Source organism: Eptesicus fuscus, unplaced genomic scaffold, assembly GCF_027574615.1.
Source record: "Eptesicus fuscus isolate TK198812 unplaced genomic scaffold, DD_ASM_mEF_20220401 scaffold_73, whole genome shotgun sequence".
Classification (NCBI taxonomy): Eukaryota; Metazoa; Chordata; class Mammalia; order Chiroptera; family Vespertilionidae; genus Eptesicus; species Eptesicus fuscus.
This window is the reverse complement of record NW_026557637.1, coordinates 14,694-36,653: the sequence shown is the minus strand read 5'-3', so window position 1 is coordinate 36,653 and position 21,960 is coordinate 14,694. Positions and strand designations below refer to the sequence as shown.

Genomic DNA, 21,960 nt, shown 5'->3' with positions numbered 1-21,960 from the left:
CTGTGTCTATAATGGTAGCACTGCTGCGCTGGAGATACGCTTGTGGTACAGGGCTTGTTTGAGTGGGGCTTTGGTGCTCACTGAGTCCGCCTCCAGAATGTGTCACTTATGGATGTGAGGAGTTGAAATCTGGTGTCTCACACTGACCACTAGGTGCATTGGCTTCTGGATCTCCAATGGGATGCAGTTCAGCTGCTGTCTGAGGCTACCCTGCAGGAGCTACAGCAAGAATTGCCATCCTCTCCTCCCTGCTTGGAGCTTGGAGGCATTGGAGCTGTCTGTATCGGGTTGCAAGTTTACTACTTTAAACTGCAATAGAGAAGGCCATTCATATGCAAAACCCGCTGCTAGGGGCTTGGGTGTGTTTGTAGATTGTGCAGGGCGGAGTCTCAGGGCATCACTAGGCTAGGGCGTGGCAAACAGCAGTGGCTGGCAGTGAGCCGCCTCCAATCGCGACCCCACAACCGCGTCCCTGCCGTTCGCGCCCCGTTGCAGCCAACAATTCTACCTCCACGCAGCTCTGCTAGTAAGCCACCCTCACTGCGACCCAATGGCACACAGCCCAGTCTCTCCCCAGAATCTGGATTTCAGTGAGATTGGGGGCTTGTCTGTCTTCAGATTGAAGAAAGCAATGCCCGCCTCCAGCTGGACTCTGCTGCCAGCTCGTATCGCGAGTGCGCTCCCCTATACCTCAGTTTTTCAGCGTTTGTGCCCTGATTGCGCCCGTCTCTTTTGGTCTAGTTGTAGAAGTTCTGCTCAGACAGCTTTCCCGTGGTTCTGGGTAATAGGCATTCTTTTAGTTGTAGTTTTGGAAATTGTTGTGGAAGGCTGCAGCCCAGGTGTTTATCTACGCCACCATCTTGGATCTCTTCCCCTAGATTCACTTGTTGATAGATATTCATTTGTTGTCAGAGTTTGAATCTTTACCTTTTTCTTCGTCCTCTTCTTAAAGAATACCCTTCAGCATTTCATATTATACTGGCTTGATGGTGATGAACTCCTTTAGCTTTTTCTTATCTGTGAAGCTCTTTATTTGACCTTCAATTCTGAATGACAGCTTTGCTGGGTAGTGCAATATTGGTTGTAGGTTCTTGCTATTCATCATTCTGAATATTTCTTGCAACTCCCATCTGGCCTACATAGTTTCTGTTGAGAAATCAGCTGACAATAGTATGGGTGCTCCCTTGTAGGTAACTGACGTATTTTCCAGCATATAAGACGACCCCCAACTTATTCAGTTAAAATATAGAGTTTGGGATATACTTGCCATATAAGTCTACCCCTCTTCCAACGCACACCAAATAAAAATTAAAGAAAAAAAAAAAAAAACAGCCAAAACCGGTTTGGCTCAGTGGATAGAGTGTCGGTCTGAGGACTGAAGGGTCCCAGGTTCGATTCCGGTCAAGGGCATGTACATTGGTTGCAGGCACATCCCCAGTAGGGGATGTGCAAGAGGCAGCTGGTCGATGTTTCTCTCTCATCAATATTTCTAGCTCTCTATCCCTCTTCCTTCCTCTCTGAAAACATCAATAAAATATATTTAAAAAATTAAAAAAAACATCAGATTTGATTTCAATATGATCATTTTAATTCAAATGCTTATGACATGCAGGTACTTAGCAGGAAAACTGTCACTTATAAACATAAGGCTGTTTGTCATCAAATATGTAAACATAAAACAGTGCAAGTGGATTAAACTTTTCCTAATTCACTCTAAACCTGAAAGGATGGATAAGACAATAAACCCATGGGAGCTGCCATGCTGTTTGTTTTCTAAGCTGTCAACCAAACTGGAACTGATGATGATAGAGGAAGATAACAAACAATAGAGAGCCGACACTGGTTTGGCTCAGTGGATAGAGTGTCGGCCTGCAGACTATAAGGTCCCAGGTTCGATTCCAATAAGGGGCATGTACCTTGGTTGCAGGCACATCCCCAGTAGGGGGTGTGCAGGAGGCAGCTGATCGATGTTTCTCTCTCATCGATGTTTCTGACTCTCTATCCCTCTCTCTTCCTCTCTGTAAAAAATCAATAAAAAAACAAACAAACAATAGAGAGTAAGTGCCGGACAAGTCCCTGGAGAGGCAGAGAAAGAGGTATGGTAATAGGATACAAGGGCAGGCCAGACGGGTGAAAGAGGCATGTTTTTCTGGGCACAGCTCTATCTCTTTTTTCCATACCCTGGGCATCCTGGATGCCTGCAGCTTGCTCCGCCCTTCACTTACACCTTGCCGGTGAGGCACCCCATCACCTTGTCATCAGGACCGCATTAAATCACATCTTTCTATGAATCCTGGTGAGTAGATTTTCTTCTAACATACTTGTACAGCGCCACCCTTGCTGCTTTCATATGGTCGCCACATACGTTGGGGGGGAGCTCAAAACTGGCCGTGGCTGGTTTTCGAGGTGCCCAGATGAGGCCCAGCTGTGAAGAAATGCAAGCTGCTGTGGGGCCTTGTGCCTTCTTTGGATGTTCTAGGTCTCATTGACTCAGCAGAAGTTTGTTAGGTAAGTTTAGATTTCAAAGGACCAGGCCATTCATATGCAAAAGCCTCTGTGCACAGCTGGGATGGGGCGGAGTCTCAAGGTGTAGCAAACAGCAATGGCTTCCCATCAGCCCTGCCCTATGAGTCCCCTGGTTCTCAGTGTCCCTTGGTAATTGCTGCAAGCACCTCTGAGAGAAAGCCGCCCTCAAGTTCTGCCCGATGCCAGACAGTCCATTTTCTCCCTGTATGAGTCTGGGTCCTCTGAGTCTCGCCCAAAACTGGAGTTTAGAGCAGTCGGGAGCTTTTATCTTCTTCCCACTCGAAAAAGACAGCCATGTACTTAGTTGCCAGCCCTCTCTGCATGCACATCTCTGTACCTCTACCTTTACTTCCGCACCTCCTATGAGTCTCAGTGTGCTTTTCTCTTTCCTTTTAGTTGTAGAATTTCCACTCAGACAGCATTCCTGTTGTTCTGGATGATGTCTATTTTGTCTTTTAGTGGTAGTTTTGAAGTTGTTGTGCAAAGCAGTGGTTCAGGTGTTTACCTATGCCGCCATCTTGGTTTCTCCCTGCTATCTCATTCTTATTGTTCACATGGTCAGCCCTCAACAAGAAATGGCAGGTGGGCCCATATATGGGCTCTAAGCTCTGAACCTGGCATGAAGCACCACAGCAACCCATCTTGTTAGAAATTATCGTAAAATTACCTATCTACAGTAATAAAAGGAAAATATGCAAATTAACCATCATTCCACTACACCCACCAGACAATCAGAGCGAGTATGCAATTAACCCAACAGAGATGGAGGTTAATTTGCATACACAGGCACAGAGTGAAGACTGAAGAGTGTACAAGGAAGAGGGTTGGAAAGTAGGGCAGTCCCGCAGCGGCGGGAGATGGCGGAGGTGGCGACAGAAGGCTGCAGTGGCAGGTGGGAGGCGGCGGCAGGAGGTGGGAGGTGGGGTGGAAGCTGAGAGACGACAGGAAGTGGGAGGTGGTGGCAGGAGGCAGCGGCAGGAGGAGGCGGGAGGCAGGAGCTGGCAGGAGGCAGCGGCAGGCAGTGGGAGTCGGGAGGCAGCAGCAGGCAGCGGGAGTCAGGAGGTGGGAGGCAGCGGCAGGTGGCAGGAGGTGGGAGGTGGGATGGAAGGTGGGAGGCGGCAGGAAGCAGGAGGTGGTGGCAGGAGGCAGTGGCAGGAGGTGGCAGGAGGCAGCAGCAGGAGTTGGCGGGAGGCAGCGGCAGGCAGCAGGAGTCGGGAGGCGGCAGGAGGCAGCGGCAGGTGGCGGGTGGCGGGAGTCAGGAGGCGGCGGCAGGCGGTGGCGGCAACTGCCCTCCCCTGGTCGCCCCTAACTGCCCTATCTTGCCATCCTGGTAACCCCCAACTGCCCTCCCCTGCAGGCCTGGGTCCCTCCAAACTATCCACCCCTGCAGGCCTGGTCGCCCCCAACTGCCCTCCTCTGCTGGCTTGTTCCCTCCCAACTGCCCTCCCCTGCTGGCCTGATCACCCACAACTACCTTCCTCTGTTGGCCATCTTGTGTCCACATGGGGGCGGCCATCTTTGGCCACAAGGGGGTGGCAATCTTGTGTGTTGGAGTGATGGTCAATTTGCATATTACTATTTTATTAGATAGGATATAGTAGGTCCTTGGGTTATGTCGGAGGTCTGTTCCTACGGCGCAAGGCAATACAATTTTCATCGTTAGAACACACCTACATAAGCACCTACATCACTTACATGGCACACATACACAATAGTAATGAAGTGAAACAGTAAAAAAAATTTAAAAGAAAGAGAACATTTCCTGTCCTTTACTTGTGGTAAATAAATAATGAAAAACATAAAGCACATCTATATATATATATATATATATGTATATATATATATAGAACCCTAATATGCAAAGAGACTGAACAGGGGAACGAGAATGACCGGTCACTATGACACACACCATCCAACCTCCTATGGTCCCCCCCCCTCACCCCTCCTGCTGGCAGGCCCTGATCGGCCTGGCCTCAATCGACCTAGCTCCAATCAGCACTGATCGCCAGTAGGTCTAGGGACATTACCGGTGCATGAATTTTGTGCACCGGGCCTCTAGTATATAAATACAAAGGTAAATTCTGTATTATCCTTATCTTTACTACTGTTGTTGGCTTGTACACTGGGTGTTTAAAAGGGGGGAAAGACAGGCTTACACTAGGCTCCTGGGGCGAGGAGGTCTGAGAGGCAGAACCTACAGAAAGTGCGTAAGATACTGGGTCAGGTGAGTCCAGAGAGGTAGAACCTGCAGAAGGTGCTAGAGATCCTGGGTCAGGTGGGTCTGGAGAGGCATATGAGGTAGAGGGTATGGGATCTGTTACAGGCCTCTCTACCTTCTAAATATAATGTCCAAGGCTAGTTTGGAAGGATACCTTCACCTTGTAACACCGCAGGCTATCCATGACCCCTCTGGCAACCTTAGTGTACCTGTAAATGTTGGGGTCCTGAGCCTCAAACCTTGCCAAGGCATCCTCTATCACGGCAAAAGCCCCTAATTCCTTGCTTGTAAATCTCCTGGGCTGTGGGGTTGGTGTGTCTTCCTCTTCAATTAAACGCTTTTTCCATAGATAGCTCTTCTCCATGAGATGCCAGCAGTTCTGTGATATCCTCACCCTCCACCTCCAAATCAAGCTGCTTACATCAATTCTTGATGACAACCTCAACTGAATCCTCAAAGCCATGGAAATCATTAACAAACTGGGGACACAATTTTTTTTCCAAACAAGATTCAAGTTCATCTGCTTAACTTCATCCCAAGAATCAAAAAGGTTTTTTGCAGTAGCAAGAACATTGTAAAATTTCGAAAAGTCATTGAGAGTCAACTCTTTATCCTTCTCAGTTGCCCTGAAAGCCATAGTAAATGTCCTTCAGAGGTAGTAGGCCTTAAAAGAGGCAATGACACCTTGGCCCATAGGCTGGAAAAGGGAGGTGGTGCTAGGTGGAAGGTAAATTGGATCAAAGTCATTCAAATCGGCAGGGTGACAAGGGGCATTGTCTAGCACTAGCAACACCTTAAAGGGCAGCCCCCTTGAAGCACAGTAAGTAGTCCTTCACTTCTGGCACAAAATGGTTGGTGAACCCGTCCTCAAATACGCTAAGTGTCACCCATGCCTTCTTGTTAGATTTCCAGATGACAGGTAGTTGACCCTTCCATATGCCCTTGAGTTCCCTTGGATTCTCAGCCAGACATACCAACAAGGGCTTCAGCTTGAAGTCACCAGGAGCATTAGCCCCAAGTAGCAAAATCAATCTCTCCTTGCTGGCTTTAGGGCCTGATACTGTCTTCTCCTCCTTGGCAATGTACATACGTGTAGGCATATGCTTCTAGAACAAGCCTGTCTCATTCACACTAAACACTTGTTTATCACAGTAACCCCCCTCCCTAATTATCTTAGCCAACGCAATAGGAAAATCACCTGCTGCTTTAGCATCACCACTAGCAGCTTCCCCTCGCACCTTAACATTATGCAAATTAGGATGAGCCTTAAAACGCATAAACCAACCTTTACTATCCACAGTCTTCACTTTTCCTCCCCTTTTCTTTTTTCAAGGACTCAATCTTTTAGCCTTCTCCTGAATCAACATCAGGCTAATTGGGATACGCCATTGATGCTGCTCATCCAGCCAAAGCCCTAATAATCTTTCCATCTCAATAATGAGACCACTACGCTGCTCTGTAATCACAGTTGATTTCATAGGAGCAGATCCTTTCACATGTTCAAGTATATGCTTTTTATCACTGATGATCAGAGACAGTCATATGCCTTAAGCCAAGCAACTGGCCAAAGTGCGTCAGTGTTTCGCCCTTTTCCGAGTGTCTTATTATGTCTACTTTCACTTCCATTGTGATGGCTTTCCTTCTTTTTGTAGCACTGCCATCAGAAGAATCTGCCTTATGCTTAGGTGACATAAGAAAGGGCAAAAAGTGCTCAAAAGAACATTACAAATGAAAGAGAGCGAATGAAGCACAATCCAAAATGGCTTATAAATGGCGACTGAACGACAGCATCTTCCTAGTATCGTGCCACGTGACATATTCATCGGCTCCACTCACCAACTTGTTCCCATGCAAACTTCGTGCAAACGCCTTACATTGAAATAGAATCTTTTTATATATAAATAAATGGGAGATGGTGACAAAACGACGAAAAGACGTACGTGGATGTAAACAGAGGACTATCTACGGACCTGTAACCCCCGCAAGCCGCTGTCCCAATGCTGGAGCTGAGAGTGAGTACTGTATTTTCTGGCGTGTAAGACCCCCAACTTTTGAGAAGATTTTCCTGGGTTAAAAAGTCATCTTATACGCCGGAAAGTACGATATATATATAGAGAGAGACCTATTTTTTGTTCCATTAATTTTATACATTCTTTGATTAACTCTTGTAATTGATCTGACCAGGGTTGGAACTTGCAACCTTCCATTACTGAAATTATTCACTGACCCATTCAGCTGTTTGGCCTCGGTCAGACATATATGACATTTTAAGTAAAATAACCCAATAATGTACCTGAGAATAGATAGACACAAAAACCATCATGATGACAGATAGTGATGGAAGGCTAGAATAGGATTCATGGGATTTCATTATTGCCTTCTTTATAAGGAAATATTTAAGGTAATCTATTTCAATGTCAGACTGAATTATTGCATCAATTATTTTATAAACCGAAAATGAAGCACTGATAAGGGCGGGAGGAACTTGGTATCAGCAATGCAGGCATGCAGGGAAACACCAAAAGTGTATGTGTTTTTTTTTCTAATGTCCACTTTAAGTCAATTTTACTTAAGTCAATCTTTAAAAAAGGTTTAAACTTGATGCTTCCCAATAATTTTGCTTTTTATTATGAAAATTTTTGAACATATTTGGTGCTACTGTATCAGCATATTGGAAATAAAATAAAATGATGTGCTACTGAAATATTTTCTCATGTCCATGTTTAGAGCCATCATTTTGGTCGTTTGAACCTCACAACAATGAGAGTTTTTACACCAGGGATATTAATAAAGATTATAAAACTAGACTTCATTTGAAGTTTGAATGCTTAGACTTAAGTAAGAATGGTGGAGAATGTTACCAATGCAGAGTAAACCGGTGAGTGTATGATATAAGTGGGTTTAAATCATATCTAGAAAAAATATGGGTAAAATTTTTCCATTCCAATATTCAAATCCTATGGTTTCATATACGTAGCAAAGAAGTCATTTGGTCACTGAGGTATGAGTGAACTTCAAATGTTCTTAAATTGTGCACTGTCTTCCTATTGGTTAAAATAATAAATTCATTTTATATATATACTAGAGGCCAGGTGCATAAATTCTAGCACTTGGGAGGGCCTTTTCCTCAGCTTGGCCTGGCCCTCTCACAGTCTGGGAGCCCATGGGAGATGTTTGACTGACGGCTTAGGAGCGGGCCTAAGCCATCACTTGGACATCTTTATCACTGCCGTGAATGCGGGAGAGGCTCCTGCCATCTACACTGTACTTCCCAGCTGTGAGCCCAGCTTCTGGCTGTGTAGAACTCCCCTGTGGCAACACACTGACCACAGGGGGAAGATCCTGGGTTGAGCATCTGTCTCCTAGTGGTCAGTGTGCATCATAGCAACCAGTCGTTCCACTGTTCAGTCTATTTGCATATTAGCCTTTTTATTATTATGTATATATTTAAAATATATTTTTATGGATTTCAAAGAGGAAGGGAAGGAGGGAGGGAGGGGGGGAAGAAGAGAGAGATAGATAGAGAGAGAAACATCAATAATGACAGAATAATTGATTTCCTACACACACCCCACTAAGGATGGAGCCCACAACCGAGTATGTGCCCTTGACGGGAATTGAACCTGGGACCCTACAGTCCACAGGCCAATGTTCTATCCACTGAGGCAAACAAGCTAGGGTTCATTTTATATTTTTAATTTTTTATTGTTGAAATAATTATTTATGTCCCATTTTCTACCAATTGACTTCTCCAGCTAAATACAAAGTCATGCAAAGGAAGGGTCTGAATCCAAGAATACTGTACCCAGCAAGACTATCAATCAAAATTGAAGGTGAAATCAGGAGCTTCACAGACCAAAAACGGCTAAGGAAATTTATTACCACCATACCAGCAATGCAAGAAATGCTACAGGATCTGCTGTAAAAAAAAAAAAAAAAAAAAAAAGAAAGAAATAGGAAGTGAAGAAGGAACACAGAGGTAAAGAATAAAAATGGTGAAAAATAAGTACCTACCAATAATAACTTTAAATGTAAATGAATTAAATGCCCCAATCAAAAGACACAGGGTAACAGATTGGATAAGAAAACAAGACCCATATATCTGCTTTCTACAAGAAACCCACCTCAGAAAAATAGATGCACACAGACTGAGGGTAAAGGGATGGAAAAAGATTTTTCAGGAAAATGGAAATTAAAAAAAAAAAAAAAGCTGGCGTAGCAATACTTATATCTGACAAATTAGAACTCAAAGTGAAGGACATAACAAGAGATAATGAAGGCCACTTCATAATACGAAAGGGAGCAATCCAACAAGAAGAAATAACTCTGGTAAACATATACCCATCCAAAACAGGAGCACCCAAATACATTAAATAAAATAAAATAAAAAAACCTACTGGAGGATATCAAGGGAGAGATCGACAGCAATACAATCACAGTGGGAGATCTTAATACCCCACTATGACCATTGGACACATCCTCTAAACAAAAAAATCAGCAAAGAAACATCAATCCAAAATGACTCACTAGACCAGATGGAATTAATTGACATCTTCAGAACATTTCACCCCAAAGCCACAGAATATACATTCTTCTCAAGTGCACATGGGTCATTTTTAAAGACAGACCATATGTTGGGACATAGGCAAAGTCTCTTCAAATTCAAGAAGATAGAAATCATATCAGGCATCTTCTCAGATCACAGTGGCATAAAACTGGAAATCAACTATAATAAAAACAATCCAAAGAAATCAAACACATGGAGACTAAACAGCATGTTATGAAACAATGACTGGGTTACCAGAGAGATCAAAGAAGAAATAAATAACATCATGGCAACAAATGACAATGAAAACACAACAATCCAAAATCTATGGGACACAGCGAAAACAGTCTTGAGGGAAGATCACAGCTCTACAAGCCTAGTGCAAAACACAAGAAACAATGGTAATAAATTACCTAACCCTACAACTCAAAGAGATACAAAGACAGCAACAAGAAAAGCCCAGTGTAAGCAGAAGGAAGGAAATAATAAAGATCAGAGCGGAGATAAACGACATAGACACCAAAGAAACAATACAAAAGACAAACAAAACCAAGAGCTAGTTCCTTGAAAGGATAAACAAGATTGATGAACCTCTAGCCAGGCTCGAAGCAAAGAGAGAAGACCCATATAAACAAAATCAGAAATGAAACAGGTGAAATAACAACAGACCCCACTGAAATACAAAGAATTGTTAAAAAAATACTACGAACAACTCTATTCCAACAAACTGGACAACCTGGAGGAAATGGACATATTTCTAGAAAAATATAACCTTCCAAAACTCAATCAGGAAGAATCTAAACATCTCAATAGGCCAATAACTATGGAAGAAATTGAAGCAGTCATCAAAAAGTTTCCAGAAAACAAAAGCCCGGGTCCAGACCACTTCACAGGGGAGATTTACCAAACATTCAAGGAAGAACTAAAACCTATCCTCCTCAGACTATTCCAAAAGTTTCAAGAGGAAGGAACACTTCCAAGCTCCTTATATGAAGACAGGAGCACCCTAATACCAAAACTAGATAAAGATAACACAATGAAAGAGAATTACAGGCCAATATCCCTCATGAACATAGATGCCAAAATCCTCAACAAAATTCTAGCAAATCGGATCCAGCAGTACATCAGAAAGCACATACACCATGACCAAGTAGGATTTATCCCAAGAATGCAAGGATGGTACAATATCCAAAAATCAATAAATGTGATATATCACATAAATAAATTGAGAGATAAAAATCACATAGTCATATCAATTGATGCAGAAAAAACATTTGACAAAATCCAACATCCTTTCTTGATAAAAACTCTCAGCAAGGTGGGAATAGAACAATCAAACTTCAAAATAATAAAATCTATATATGATAAACCCACAGCTAACATCATATTCAATGGGCAAAAACTAAAACCGTTTCCCTTAAGTACAGGAACAAGACAGGGATGCTCACTCTCACCACTCCTGTTTGACATAGTACTGGAAGTATTAGCCATTGCAATTAGACAAGAAGAAGAAATAAAAGGCATCCAAATTGGAAAAGAAGAAGTAAAGCTGTCCTTATTTGCAGATGACATGATATTGTACGTAAAAAGCCCCAAAAGACACCATCAAAAAACTAATAGACTTAATAAATGAATTCGGCAATGTAGCAGGATACAAAATTAGCACCAAGAAATCTGTGGCATTTCTATACACCAATAGTGAACTTACAGAAAGAGAGACTTAAAAAGCAATCCCATTTACCATCAACACCAAAAAAATTATGATACCTAGGAATAAACTTAACTAAAGAGGTAAAAAAACCTATACGCGGAAAACTAAAGGACATTGAAAAAAGAGATAGAGGAAGACGTAAACAGATGGAAGAACATACCATGTTCATGGACTGGTAGATTCAACATCATTAAAATGCCCATACTACCAAAGCAATCTATAGATTCAATGCACTTCCCATTAAAATACCAATAGCATATTTCACAGAGCTAGAAAGAACTCTCCAAAAATTCATCTGGAATAAAAAAAGACCCTGAATAGCCACAGCAATCCTGAGAAAGAAGAATAAAGTAGGAGGGATCTCAATACCAGATTTCAAGCTGTATTACAAAGCCACTGTTCTCAAAAAAGCCTGGTACTGGCACAAGAACAGACAAATAGACCAATGGAATAGAATAGAGAATCCAGATAGCAAACCAAACCATTATGCTCAATTAATATTTGACAAAGGAGGAGTCAAGACAGTCTCATTAATAAATGGTGATGGAAAATTGGACACATACATGCAAAAAAATGAAACTAGACCACCAACTTACACCATACACAAAAATAAATTCAAAATGGATACAGGACTTAAACATAAGACAGGAAACAATAAAAATACTAGAGGCCCGGTGCACAAAATTCATGCACGGAGGGGGATTGTCCCTCAGCCCAACCTGTACCCTCTCCAATCTGGGACCCTTCGAGGGATATCCGACTGCCCATTTAGGCCAATCGGGCCTAAATGGACAGTCGGACATCCCTCTCACAATCCAGGACTGCTGGCTCCCAACTGCTTGCCTACCTGATTGCCCCTAACCGCTTCTGCCTGCCAGCCTGATCACCCCCTAACCACTCTGCTGCCAGCCTGTTTGCCCCCAACCTGCCTCCTCTGCTAGCCTGGTTACCCTAACTGCCCTCTCCTGCAGGGGTGATCACCTCCAACTGCCCTCCCTTGCAGGCTTGGTCCCTCTCAACTGCCCTCCCTTGCAGGCCGGGTGCCTCCCAACTGCCCTCTCCTGCTGGCCATCTTGTGGAGGCCATCTTGTGTCTACATGGGGGCAAGATCTTTGACCACATGGGGGCAGCTATATTGTGTTTTGCCATGATGATCAATCTGCATATTACTCTTTTATTAGATAGGATAGAGGCCTGGTACAGGGGTGGGGTCCAGCTGGTTTGCCCTGAAGGGTGTCCCTGATCAGGGTGGGGTTCCCTTGGGGCATGGGGCGGCCTGAGAGAGGGGCCTGTGGTGGTTTGCAGGGCAGCCACGCCCCCTGGCAACCCAAGCTGAGGCCCTGGTATCTGGAATTTATTTACCTTCTACAATTGAAACTTTGTAGCCTGGAGCGGAGCCAAGCCTGTGGCTCCCTCTGCAGCTGGCAGCCATTTCTGTTGGGGTTATAATTGAAACTTTGTTGCCTTAAGCTTTGCTTTCCCTGTTGCCACCGGCAACCCTGGCCTATTCTCTCAAGCTCCGTTCTGCCGCCATTTCTGTTTGAATTTGTTTACCTTCTATAATTGAAACTTTGTAGCTTGAGTGGAGGCTTAGGCCTGGCAAGGGCAGGTGGAAAGCTTGGATTCCTCTGTTATCTAGGAAACCTTGCTCTCTGTGGCTGTAGTCATCTTGATTGGGTTAATTTGCATACTCGCTCTGATTGGATGGTGGGCGTGGCTTGTGGGTGTGTCAGAGGTATGGTCAATTTGCATATTTGTCTATTCTTAGGTAGGACTTAGGGAATCCACAGGCAGCAAAATCTCAGACATATGCCGAACAAACTTCTTCACTGATACTGCTGCTAGGGCAATGGAAGCTAAAGACAAAATAAACAAATGGGTCTACATCAAAATAAAAAGCTTTTTCACAGCAAAAGAAACCATCCACAAAACAACAAGGGGGGGTGTTGAGAACAAATATGTGATACCTTAATCAATAAAGTAATTAAAAAAACAACAACAAGAAAGCCCATGGTATGGGAGAACATATTTGCAAATGTTATCACTGATAAAGGTTTAATCTCCAATATCTATAGGCAACTTATACAACTTAATAAAAGAAAGATAAATGATCCAATAAAAAAATGGGCAACGGACCATTTTTTTTACTTTAGAATTTTTTCGAAAGAGGACAGAAGGAAGGACAAGAGACACATGAAAACCTGCTCAAAGTCACTAATTATGCAAGTGATGCAAATCAAAATGACAATGTGGTACCATCTCACACCTGTCAGAATGGCTATCATCAACAAATCAACAAACGACAAGTGTTGGGGAGGATGCGGAAAAAAAGGAACCCTCATGCACTGCTGGTGAGAATGCAGACTGGTGCAGCCACTGTGGACAACAGTATGGAGTTTCCTCAAAAAACTGAAAATGGAACTCCCATTTGACCCAGTAATCCCACTCCTGGGAATATATCCGAAGAAACCAGAAACACCAATCAGAAAGGATATATGCACCCTTATGTTCATAGCCGCACAATTTACAATAGCTAAGATTTGGAAACAGCCTAGGTGCCCATCAGCAGATGACTGGATCAGAAAACCGTGGTACATCTATACAATGGAATACTATGCTGCCATAAAAAAGAAAGAATTCTCATCTTTTGCAGCAACCTGGATGGAATTGGAGATTATGCTAAGGGAAATAAGCCAGTCAATGAAAGAAAAATACCACATGAGCTCATTCATTTGTGGATAATAAAGAACATTATAAACCGATGAACAAAAAGATAGATACAGAGGCAGTAAAGCATCAAACAGAAGGTCAAATTACAGCGGGAAGGTTAGGGAGAGTTGGGGGAGATAAGAGATCAACCGAAGGACTTGTATGCATGCATATAAGCATAACCAATGGATGCAAAACACTGAGGGGTGAGGGCACGTATGGAGTGGGGTTGAGGGGGCAATGGTAAGATATGTACACATATAATATTTTAATAAAAATAAATTAAATATTAAAAAAAGAAAAATATGCACTACTGTGTTCTAATGGAGGGAAAAATCAATGCCTGCATGTAGGACAGGGGAAGGTAGAGAGAGAGTTTGTAACAGGGCAGAAGGTAAATATAGGGTATGCCAAAAGTAGGTTTAGAGTTGTTGGTATGGAAAGTAACCCAATTAAAAAATAATACAAGAATTTACTCTGCCTTGGATAGTGTTGCTCAGTTAGTTGGGCATTATCCCCTACACTTAAAGGCCACTAGATCAGATCAGGACACATGTCCTCCTCAAACCCCAGTAGAGGGTGTGCAGGAGGTATCAGATTAACACATGTCTCTCACATAGATGTTTCTCTTTCTCCCCCTCCTATTCTCCTAAAAGAATCAATAAAAGTAATGTTTAAAATACTTTTTAAAAATAATGAATTTTGTGTTTTGGGCACTCACTACTGTAAACCAACTTTTGCTCCACCCTGTACATTGGCGTCCAATAAGTTCGTTTCATGTGTGACAACTTCACAGCTTTATATGTACATCAAAGCTCACCAAATAGTACACATTTGAAAAGTATAGTTTGTTGCATGTCAGTTCTCATATCCTGGGAGGAACAGCCTTGCCCCAGTTACAACAAATATTGGTAAGCAATTTAGACTATTACCATTAGAATCCACAGGAATGTTGACTGGTTACAAGACACATCCTGCCATGAAGGTATGGGCTACTGAAGATCACAAAACAAGAAAGACCTCAAACAAAATATGACACACACGGCAAGCAGCACATGAAAGAGAAGCAGCTCATTCTTCTATGAACAGTGTTCAGCATGGTTTGTCTGCTAGTCACATGGAAAGCTGTGCTGAAATAGGGTTATGTCTCATTCCAAGTAATCTATCTATCTTACCTAATTAAAGAGAAACATGCAAATTAACCATCACTCAACCATACCCACAGCAAAACAGAGGATGCAAATTAACCCAAGAAAGATGGAGGTTAATTTGCATATTCACGCGCAGAGCAGTGTGAAGCCTGCTATTAGGGGAAGGAGGGCGGCGGAGAGAGCTACTGGAGTGGTGCCTGACAGAAGCGAGGACTTGCCGGCTCCAGGAGGCCCAGGAGCAGGGACGTGCCGGCTCCCGGGTGGCCGGGGAGAAGGGACTTGCCGGCTCCCAGGCGGCCGGGGAGTGGGGACTTGCCTACTCCCAGGCGGCCGGGGGGAGGGGACTTGCCGGCTCCGGGGTGGCCCAGGGAGCGGGGACTTGCTGGCTCCCAGGATGGGAGTGAAGCCAGGGGCCTATTGCACCTAGTATATATATAAAAGGTAATATGCAAAGCGTCCCCTCGGGAGTTCGACCAGGAGAGCGATCGCTCATTATGACCTGCACTGACCACCAGGGGGCAGTGTGGAACATGGTGGGTGACCAACAGCAGAAGCAGGGCGCTGAAAGAGCGAAGGAAGAAGTAGGGGGGGTCCGGGGGGGGACGACCATGCAGTGGCTGTGTGCATGTGGCGAGGGATGGAGGAGTTGGGGAGGCAGGGAATAGGATTGGCCCTGATCACCAGCCAGGGCTAGGGACCCTATCCATGAAAAATTTCATGAATGGGCCTCTAGTATTCAATAAATTATTGGCTAGTGTTCAAGAACTATTTAAGCTTGTATGTGCATCTCATATAACACATGTGCAGGTCAATGTTAGAGAATACTGAAGATGGAGCTATGCAGAGGAACAGGTGATGCAAAAAGGCCACACAGGTGAAGGTAGTCAACGGCCAGGAAGTCACAAGTGAAATGACAAGTTAGCACAGTGTCAAGGATGGCAGAGAAAAGGTAGAAATGTGCTACTGCCCATGGTACTTGCACCTAAACACTGTTGGAAATGAGCAGGTGCTTGGTATCATCTAAACACCAACCTAATATCATATCTAGCCCACAGTTGCAACTCAACAGGGCCGGCCTCTTCTGAGTCCATCCTGCCTGTACGCCCTGCACATTCTTTTCTACAAATATGTACAACAGAAATATTCCAAGTATTAATGACAGACGACAGAGATGGGCAGCCAACACTAGCCTAGAGCAATTTTTCTTGCAATCATATTTATTGAAGATAATATTACAAACAACGGAAGTGTGATCTTGTAAGAACATTTCAAGGTTCATGTAAGTAAAGACCATAACCTGGCACAGGCAGTCACCAAAAACCTTTGGCTACAGGAAGGAGGTAGAAAGGGAAGCCATGGATCTGGACATAGTGACCCTGCCAGGGAGAGGAATAGCAGGTGGGACCCATTAAGCTATCTGTAAGACTCCTGACTCCTAGACACATCCTGCACTGTCTGAGGCAATGTTTGTGGAGTCCTTCACTCAGGGCTCTCCACAGACCTCACCCATGGCAGCAACAGCACATTTGACATGACAGTGGGGAAAATTAGCAGAGCCCATTATCTGGCTGTAGAAGAGCGAAAGCTACATCAGAGGAATAAAGGCAGAGAGGACATAATCTCAGGACATTGGGAGAATGTGAAGGTCTTACCTACAGATACAAGTGCAACAACTTATAGCATCACATTGCAGTAGATAAGTCTCTGAGACTCATCAAGGAGCCCCCATGCCTCCTGAGAGAAAGCAATGGCCACATCCTCAAAGTTCATATCCTGTCATAATGGGAATAGTACAGCCCAGGGTCAGATTCACTCCTAAGGTTCCAACTCTGTCATATTCCCACCCTCCACATCAATCTGCTTTCTCCACTCCACCACACACTAGAGAAGACACCAGGCCTTCATTGCATGAAAGTCACTGTCATCTTATATTGCTACTGTTATTTGGTCTTCCCACAATAAAGGCAGTTGAGCAGATAGAAGATAACTGAGCTCTGGGATTCACATGTACGCCACACTTCCTCTTGACAGTAGAGTGCGTGTCAAGAACATAGAGTAGGAAGAGATGTTGGTCAGAAAGGGAGTATGAGTTATTTGATACTGGTCTTGTCAGGCAATACCTGTGTAGTCCCTCAAACTGTTCTTCAAAGATACCAAATACATTGCGTCAAATTTCACCTTTACAACCACAATCCCAGAGTGCTGAGGTCATAGCTTTGTATTACCTGTTGCACATAGTTCTTTGAACAACACTTCTCTCCCACAGCTTCATTCCCAGAGGCACAACTTCAAAGGTAATGCAAATTCGCCACGGCAAGGACAGGTTGTTTCCTAATTTCCTTATTTTCCAAAATTATAGATAACCATCTCCGTAATCCATTTCTCTCCTACTCTTCTCCCTTACCCATTCCCATGGAGATTTTCAAGCCTGGGGAACACTGATGTATACCATCTCATTCTTAACCATCAGTGTGTCATCCCCATTAATAAAAGAAAAGTGGATACATAAATGTCATCTAAGCCCTGAACCTGGCAGGTAGCACCAAAACATCACCATTTTCAGGCAATTATCCAAAAAGTACCCTTATTTTATCATCCAGACTCCACCAGAAATGGACTTTCCCTTCTTTCACTCTTATGTCAATGTCTGGGTGCTCTGGCCATGAAGTCACACTCCCTCTCCAAGTGCTCATCACTCTTTCTACCACAATTCTCTCACACCTGCACTGCTACAGTCCCACCACCCATAGTCATCTCCTCACCCGCTTACTTATTATTTAGCATGTGTGGTCAAGAGAACACTTGCCAAATTCAAGCAGGATCAAGTACTGCCCAGACTTTGATAGTCCACAATGACAGAGGCAGCCTTGAGTCCTGCTATGTAGACCTCTGTCCATGACTGTTTTTCCCTTAAATTTAACGTATAAAGAACCACAGTCAGATCTCACATACCCAGAGCCCACCTCCCGTGGTGCTGCACTTGATGTCCTTTCACCAGTCACAGCCAACATCTCTCCACTTAAATGTTACTCAAGTCGAGCTGTGCTGGCCCATGCTTTGTGAGTCTCACAGATGACCATTCAAGCCGCTAAGCTAATCCACAAAACGGACTGTTACTCCCCCATTCAGGCCACACTGAGAGTCACAACAATATCCTGGTGAGGGTTTAGAGAAATAAATATGTACCAACCCAATCTCATCTTGTTTGAATTACTCTGTGGCCTCCAATTAATCTCAGGTACACTCATCTTTTAAAGGCCTTGGTCACCTCAAAACCATTATCTCTCCCCGACACTCTACGTGACAACTCTGTCACTGCGCTGTGTTGTGACCCACCTCCCACCAGCAGTGGACCCAGCAGGAAAGCTAACACTCAGGCTCACACTGTTCCTTCTGAACTACTGCTAACATTACCTTCCTGACCATGATTCCCTGTATTAAAGTGATCTACATCCCTGGCTGATGTCTGAGATGGTTGACCATAGTCCATGCACTAGTGAGGTCACATGACTGGGTTGTGGGCTGGACTCACAGTAGGGTTTGTGCAGGCAGCAACTGATCCTTCTATTTTGCTCATCACTGTTTCCCTGTCTCTCCCTTCCTTTCTACATCTAATATATATATCCCCCCAAAACATACCTCTCGGTTCCTGATTCAGCTCACTCCTCACTCCAAGCCTTGGCACATTCTGGAACCTATGTCCTGGAGGACTTCCCACTCATTACACTGGTTGACAGAAAAAAGGTCCACTTCAAGAAGCCCTAGCCCTGGCCTTAGGATTCTGGGTTTAGTGTTCATTCAAAGTGCCCAGGCCCAATAGCTATAAGAGCAGCTGGATAGGCCTAGGAGTCCATTCTATCAGAGGCCACAAGTGTGTGAGACCCTGAAATAAGCTCCACAAGCCCATACACCTAATCGATTCTGTATTTGCAAAAATTCATGGAAATAAAATGGTCTGTTGAGAGCCTGGCAACAACCAGGCTCGGGCTGGTGAGTACCCTTGCCCAGCCCAGAGGCCAGGTGCCCTCCAGATGCCTGTATTATCTCAGGACTCAGTCCTCAGTGCTCACTCTTGCCAGTTACCTTGTAATTTACAGGACTTCCCCTTCCTGTCCACAACCACTGTCCTCTGTCTTCTAGTCTGTTCTTCCTCTTAGCAATGTTAGGGAAAGTTAGAACCCTACCTCAGAAAATGTCCCTCTTTTTTTCACAATCATCTATGCTCCCAGCGTTTGAGAATGAAAGTAAAACTCCTCGTGCAAAATCCACACCTCATCTCTCTGTTGCCTTTAGATCCCAAACAGGCCCGGGTTTCCTAAGCCTCCAGGCTCAGCCCCACCCCGTGTCCTTACAAAGTGGCATTGCAGCCTGTGGCCCTCTTCCCCCCTTTACACCCTGTGTCACTCAGAGGCGACTCACTGTTCTGGAGGCGGCTTCCTGGGCTGCAGTAACTAACTAAGAGGCGCCAGTCCCCTAGGCTGGGGGGTTCAATGGGGTCAGGCTGAAAGAACGCGGTAAGCAGAGAGGAGTCTGGGAGGCACGGAGGCCCCAATCCCGGCCTGTTGGTGCTCAACAAGCTTCAGACACATCCTGCACAGCAAGGACGCTGCCTCCTGGGGTCTCCTACTCACCACGAGTGGGCTGAAGCCTGAGAGTCCTGGCAGAAACTGAAGAGGTCAAAATGCCCGCCAGGAAGAGGAAGGCGGAAGTCCCGCCCTAACCGGATGTACCTACACAAAGTACCCTTTAGCTCCGCCTACATGATCGCATTCTTTTCTGGGTAAGGTAGTTTTCTCAAACGCCAAGGGGAGGGCTAGCATCCCAGCCAATGACATTGGTGAGTAAAGGTGATGTGGTTCAGCAAGTGGCCCTGGGGAAGGACAAGATGGGACCAGAGGCCTGGTTAACTGGAACAGATGGGCAGACCTCCCAGGAGAGGGGTGTGGGGAGAACTGGGAGAGATCCCCCAAAGAATATATGCACAGGCGACAATGGGAGACATCTGTATTACTATCAACGATCAAAAATACATTTAAATTTTTAAAAAAATATATAATATAGCCCGGCTGGTGTTGCTCAATGGTTGAGCACTGACCTATGATCCTTGAGGTCCTGGTTCTATTCCTGGTCAGGGAACATGCATGGGTTTTAGGTTCAATTCTCAGTTGGGTGAGGGTGGGGACGTGTAACAGGCAGATAATTAGTGATTCTCTCTCATCATTGATTCATTTATCTCCCACCCTTCCTTCCTCTTTCTTAAATCAATAAAAATATTTTTAAAGTATATACATAGGTTTCAGGCTGAAAGCAGTTGGGTCAATTAGGCACTTGCTCTGAGTCTCCTGTTCGGGGCGCGAGTCTGTGCTGTGGTCACTCACAGTGGGTTCGGGACACAGGGGAGGCAGGCCTGGGACCTACTGGCCGCGAGCCGGACCAGATTCCGACTGGGATCCAGAGGAGCGGGAGCTGCAGGAGGTGGAGAGGTACCGGCTCCTTCCCGGGCCCTCGGCCTGAAGCAGGTACCCTGCTTCTTCCCTCATCAGAGGCGCAGGAGCAGGTGTTCACTCCTTTGGGACCAGGGTCCCTTCACAAGGAACGTATGTCATCGCCGTTTAGAGAGCTCAGCTCACCTTGCTCAGGGGCTGCTGTTGTGGGTGTTAGATTTCCAGGGCCTTGAACAAAGAGAGGAGGGCTGGGCGCTCCCTGATTTAGTCCAGAGGCTTCAACCACCCATGTTGCTCCCACGCATAGCTTCTGCCACTGGTTCTCTCCGCCAGCACCCCAAGACGATAGAAAAAAGTCATCCTGTTCCAGAAAATTCAGAGGCAAATGGAGCCGCGAGGGGCCCCGCCCAGGACTCTGATCAGGGAAGCCAGGGAGCAGATCCGGTATTTACATGAAGAATTTCCAGAGTCCTGCTCAGTTCCCAGATTGGCTGAAGGCTTGGATGTTATCTCCGATGTGACCAGAAGGGTTTTAAAAAGCAAGTTTGTACCCACATTGGAGAAGAAACTGAAGCAGGATCAAAAAGTCCTTCAGAAAGCTGGGCCTGCCCACTCGCTCCACCAGCTTCCAGGCCCTGGGGATGCCTGGGAGCTGCTTTCTGCAGGCCGCCCTGTGTCAGGAGCTGAAGCCTCATCCCAAGGCCACGGTCACAGCACAGCTTTGAGAGTGACAGAACCCAATACTCAGAGTAGAAACACACCGAGGAGACAGAAGGGAAGGAATAAAGGAGTCCAGAGCCTGGAGAAGGAAAGCTTTGTGTCTGTTGCTGCAGCCCAAGGTCAGCAGAGAGAGCTGCAGAAGTACTCCACCAGTGGTGGTGAGGGCGCCAGAGGCACTGACATCGGTGAATTGCCAAGTGCAAAGGAGCTGGAAGCACTGAAGGCAAGAGAACTGGTTGAGCAGAACTTCAGCAGCAAGGTGTTCAGAGGAGGCAAGAGTTCTTTGATGACAATGGGAACTTCCTGTACAGAATTTGAACTGGAGCCTGGCTGGTGGAGGTGTCATGTAAAACAAAGCTGAGCGAGCACATTTGAGCTGCCTGGATTTCTGTGTGTGGATTGTCCATCTTGGAAATGATGAGCCTGAAAATGGGAGGAGCTGCTTGGATTTCAGTCTGACAAGGGACAGTGAACTCCACAGAAGAGATGTATATGCGGGCAGCCTGAATAACAGGCTAGGTGTAGTCTAGCTCCTGGAGCATGGCTCCTGGTCTGACCATGTGGCTATTCAGTACTCACCCTACTTTCTTAGGCTTTCTATGTGTCAAAACCAGCCTGTGTCACATATGTTAGGAGTTTGTTGTCTTTACAATATGTGTGTGGGAGGAATTGAAAAGTGTTCCTTCTGACATTGGTTACTTCTTGATTAATGAACACTAACAGTTCTGGAGCTGCTTAGTCAATTGGTTGTATTCATTTTGTGCAAAGTAAAGTGAAATGCAGCAAAAAAAAAAAAGAGTATATACATACATGCATAGTCCATGGACATAGACAATAATGTCCGCCTAGAAATGGTGGGGGCAGGGGAGAGGGAGGCAAAGGGGGATGAGGATGGGGGAAATTGGGTCTATTTGTAATAGAGTCAACAATAAAAT

The 21,960-nt window shown here is 44.9% G+C and overlaps 2 pseudogenes; one reads left to right on the top strand and one right to left on the bottom strand.

Moving 5' to 3' along the window:
• The window catches only part of LOC114229548 (zinc finger protein 577-like), a 51,540-nt pseudogene extending 32,245 nt beyond the window's left edge, over positions 1 to 19,295 (bottom strand).
• A 394-nt stretch (positions 19,296 to 19,689) lies between these two features.
• LOC129148514 (neugrin-like) lies at positions 19,690 to 21,468 on the top strand (annotated as a pseudogene).
• The last annotated feature ends 492 nt before the right edge of the window (positions 21,469 to 21,960 follow it).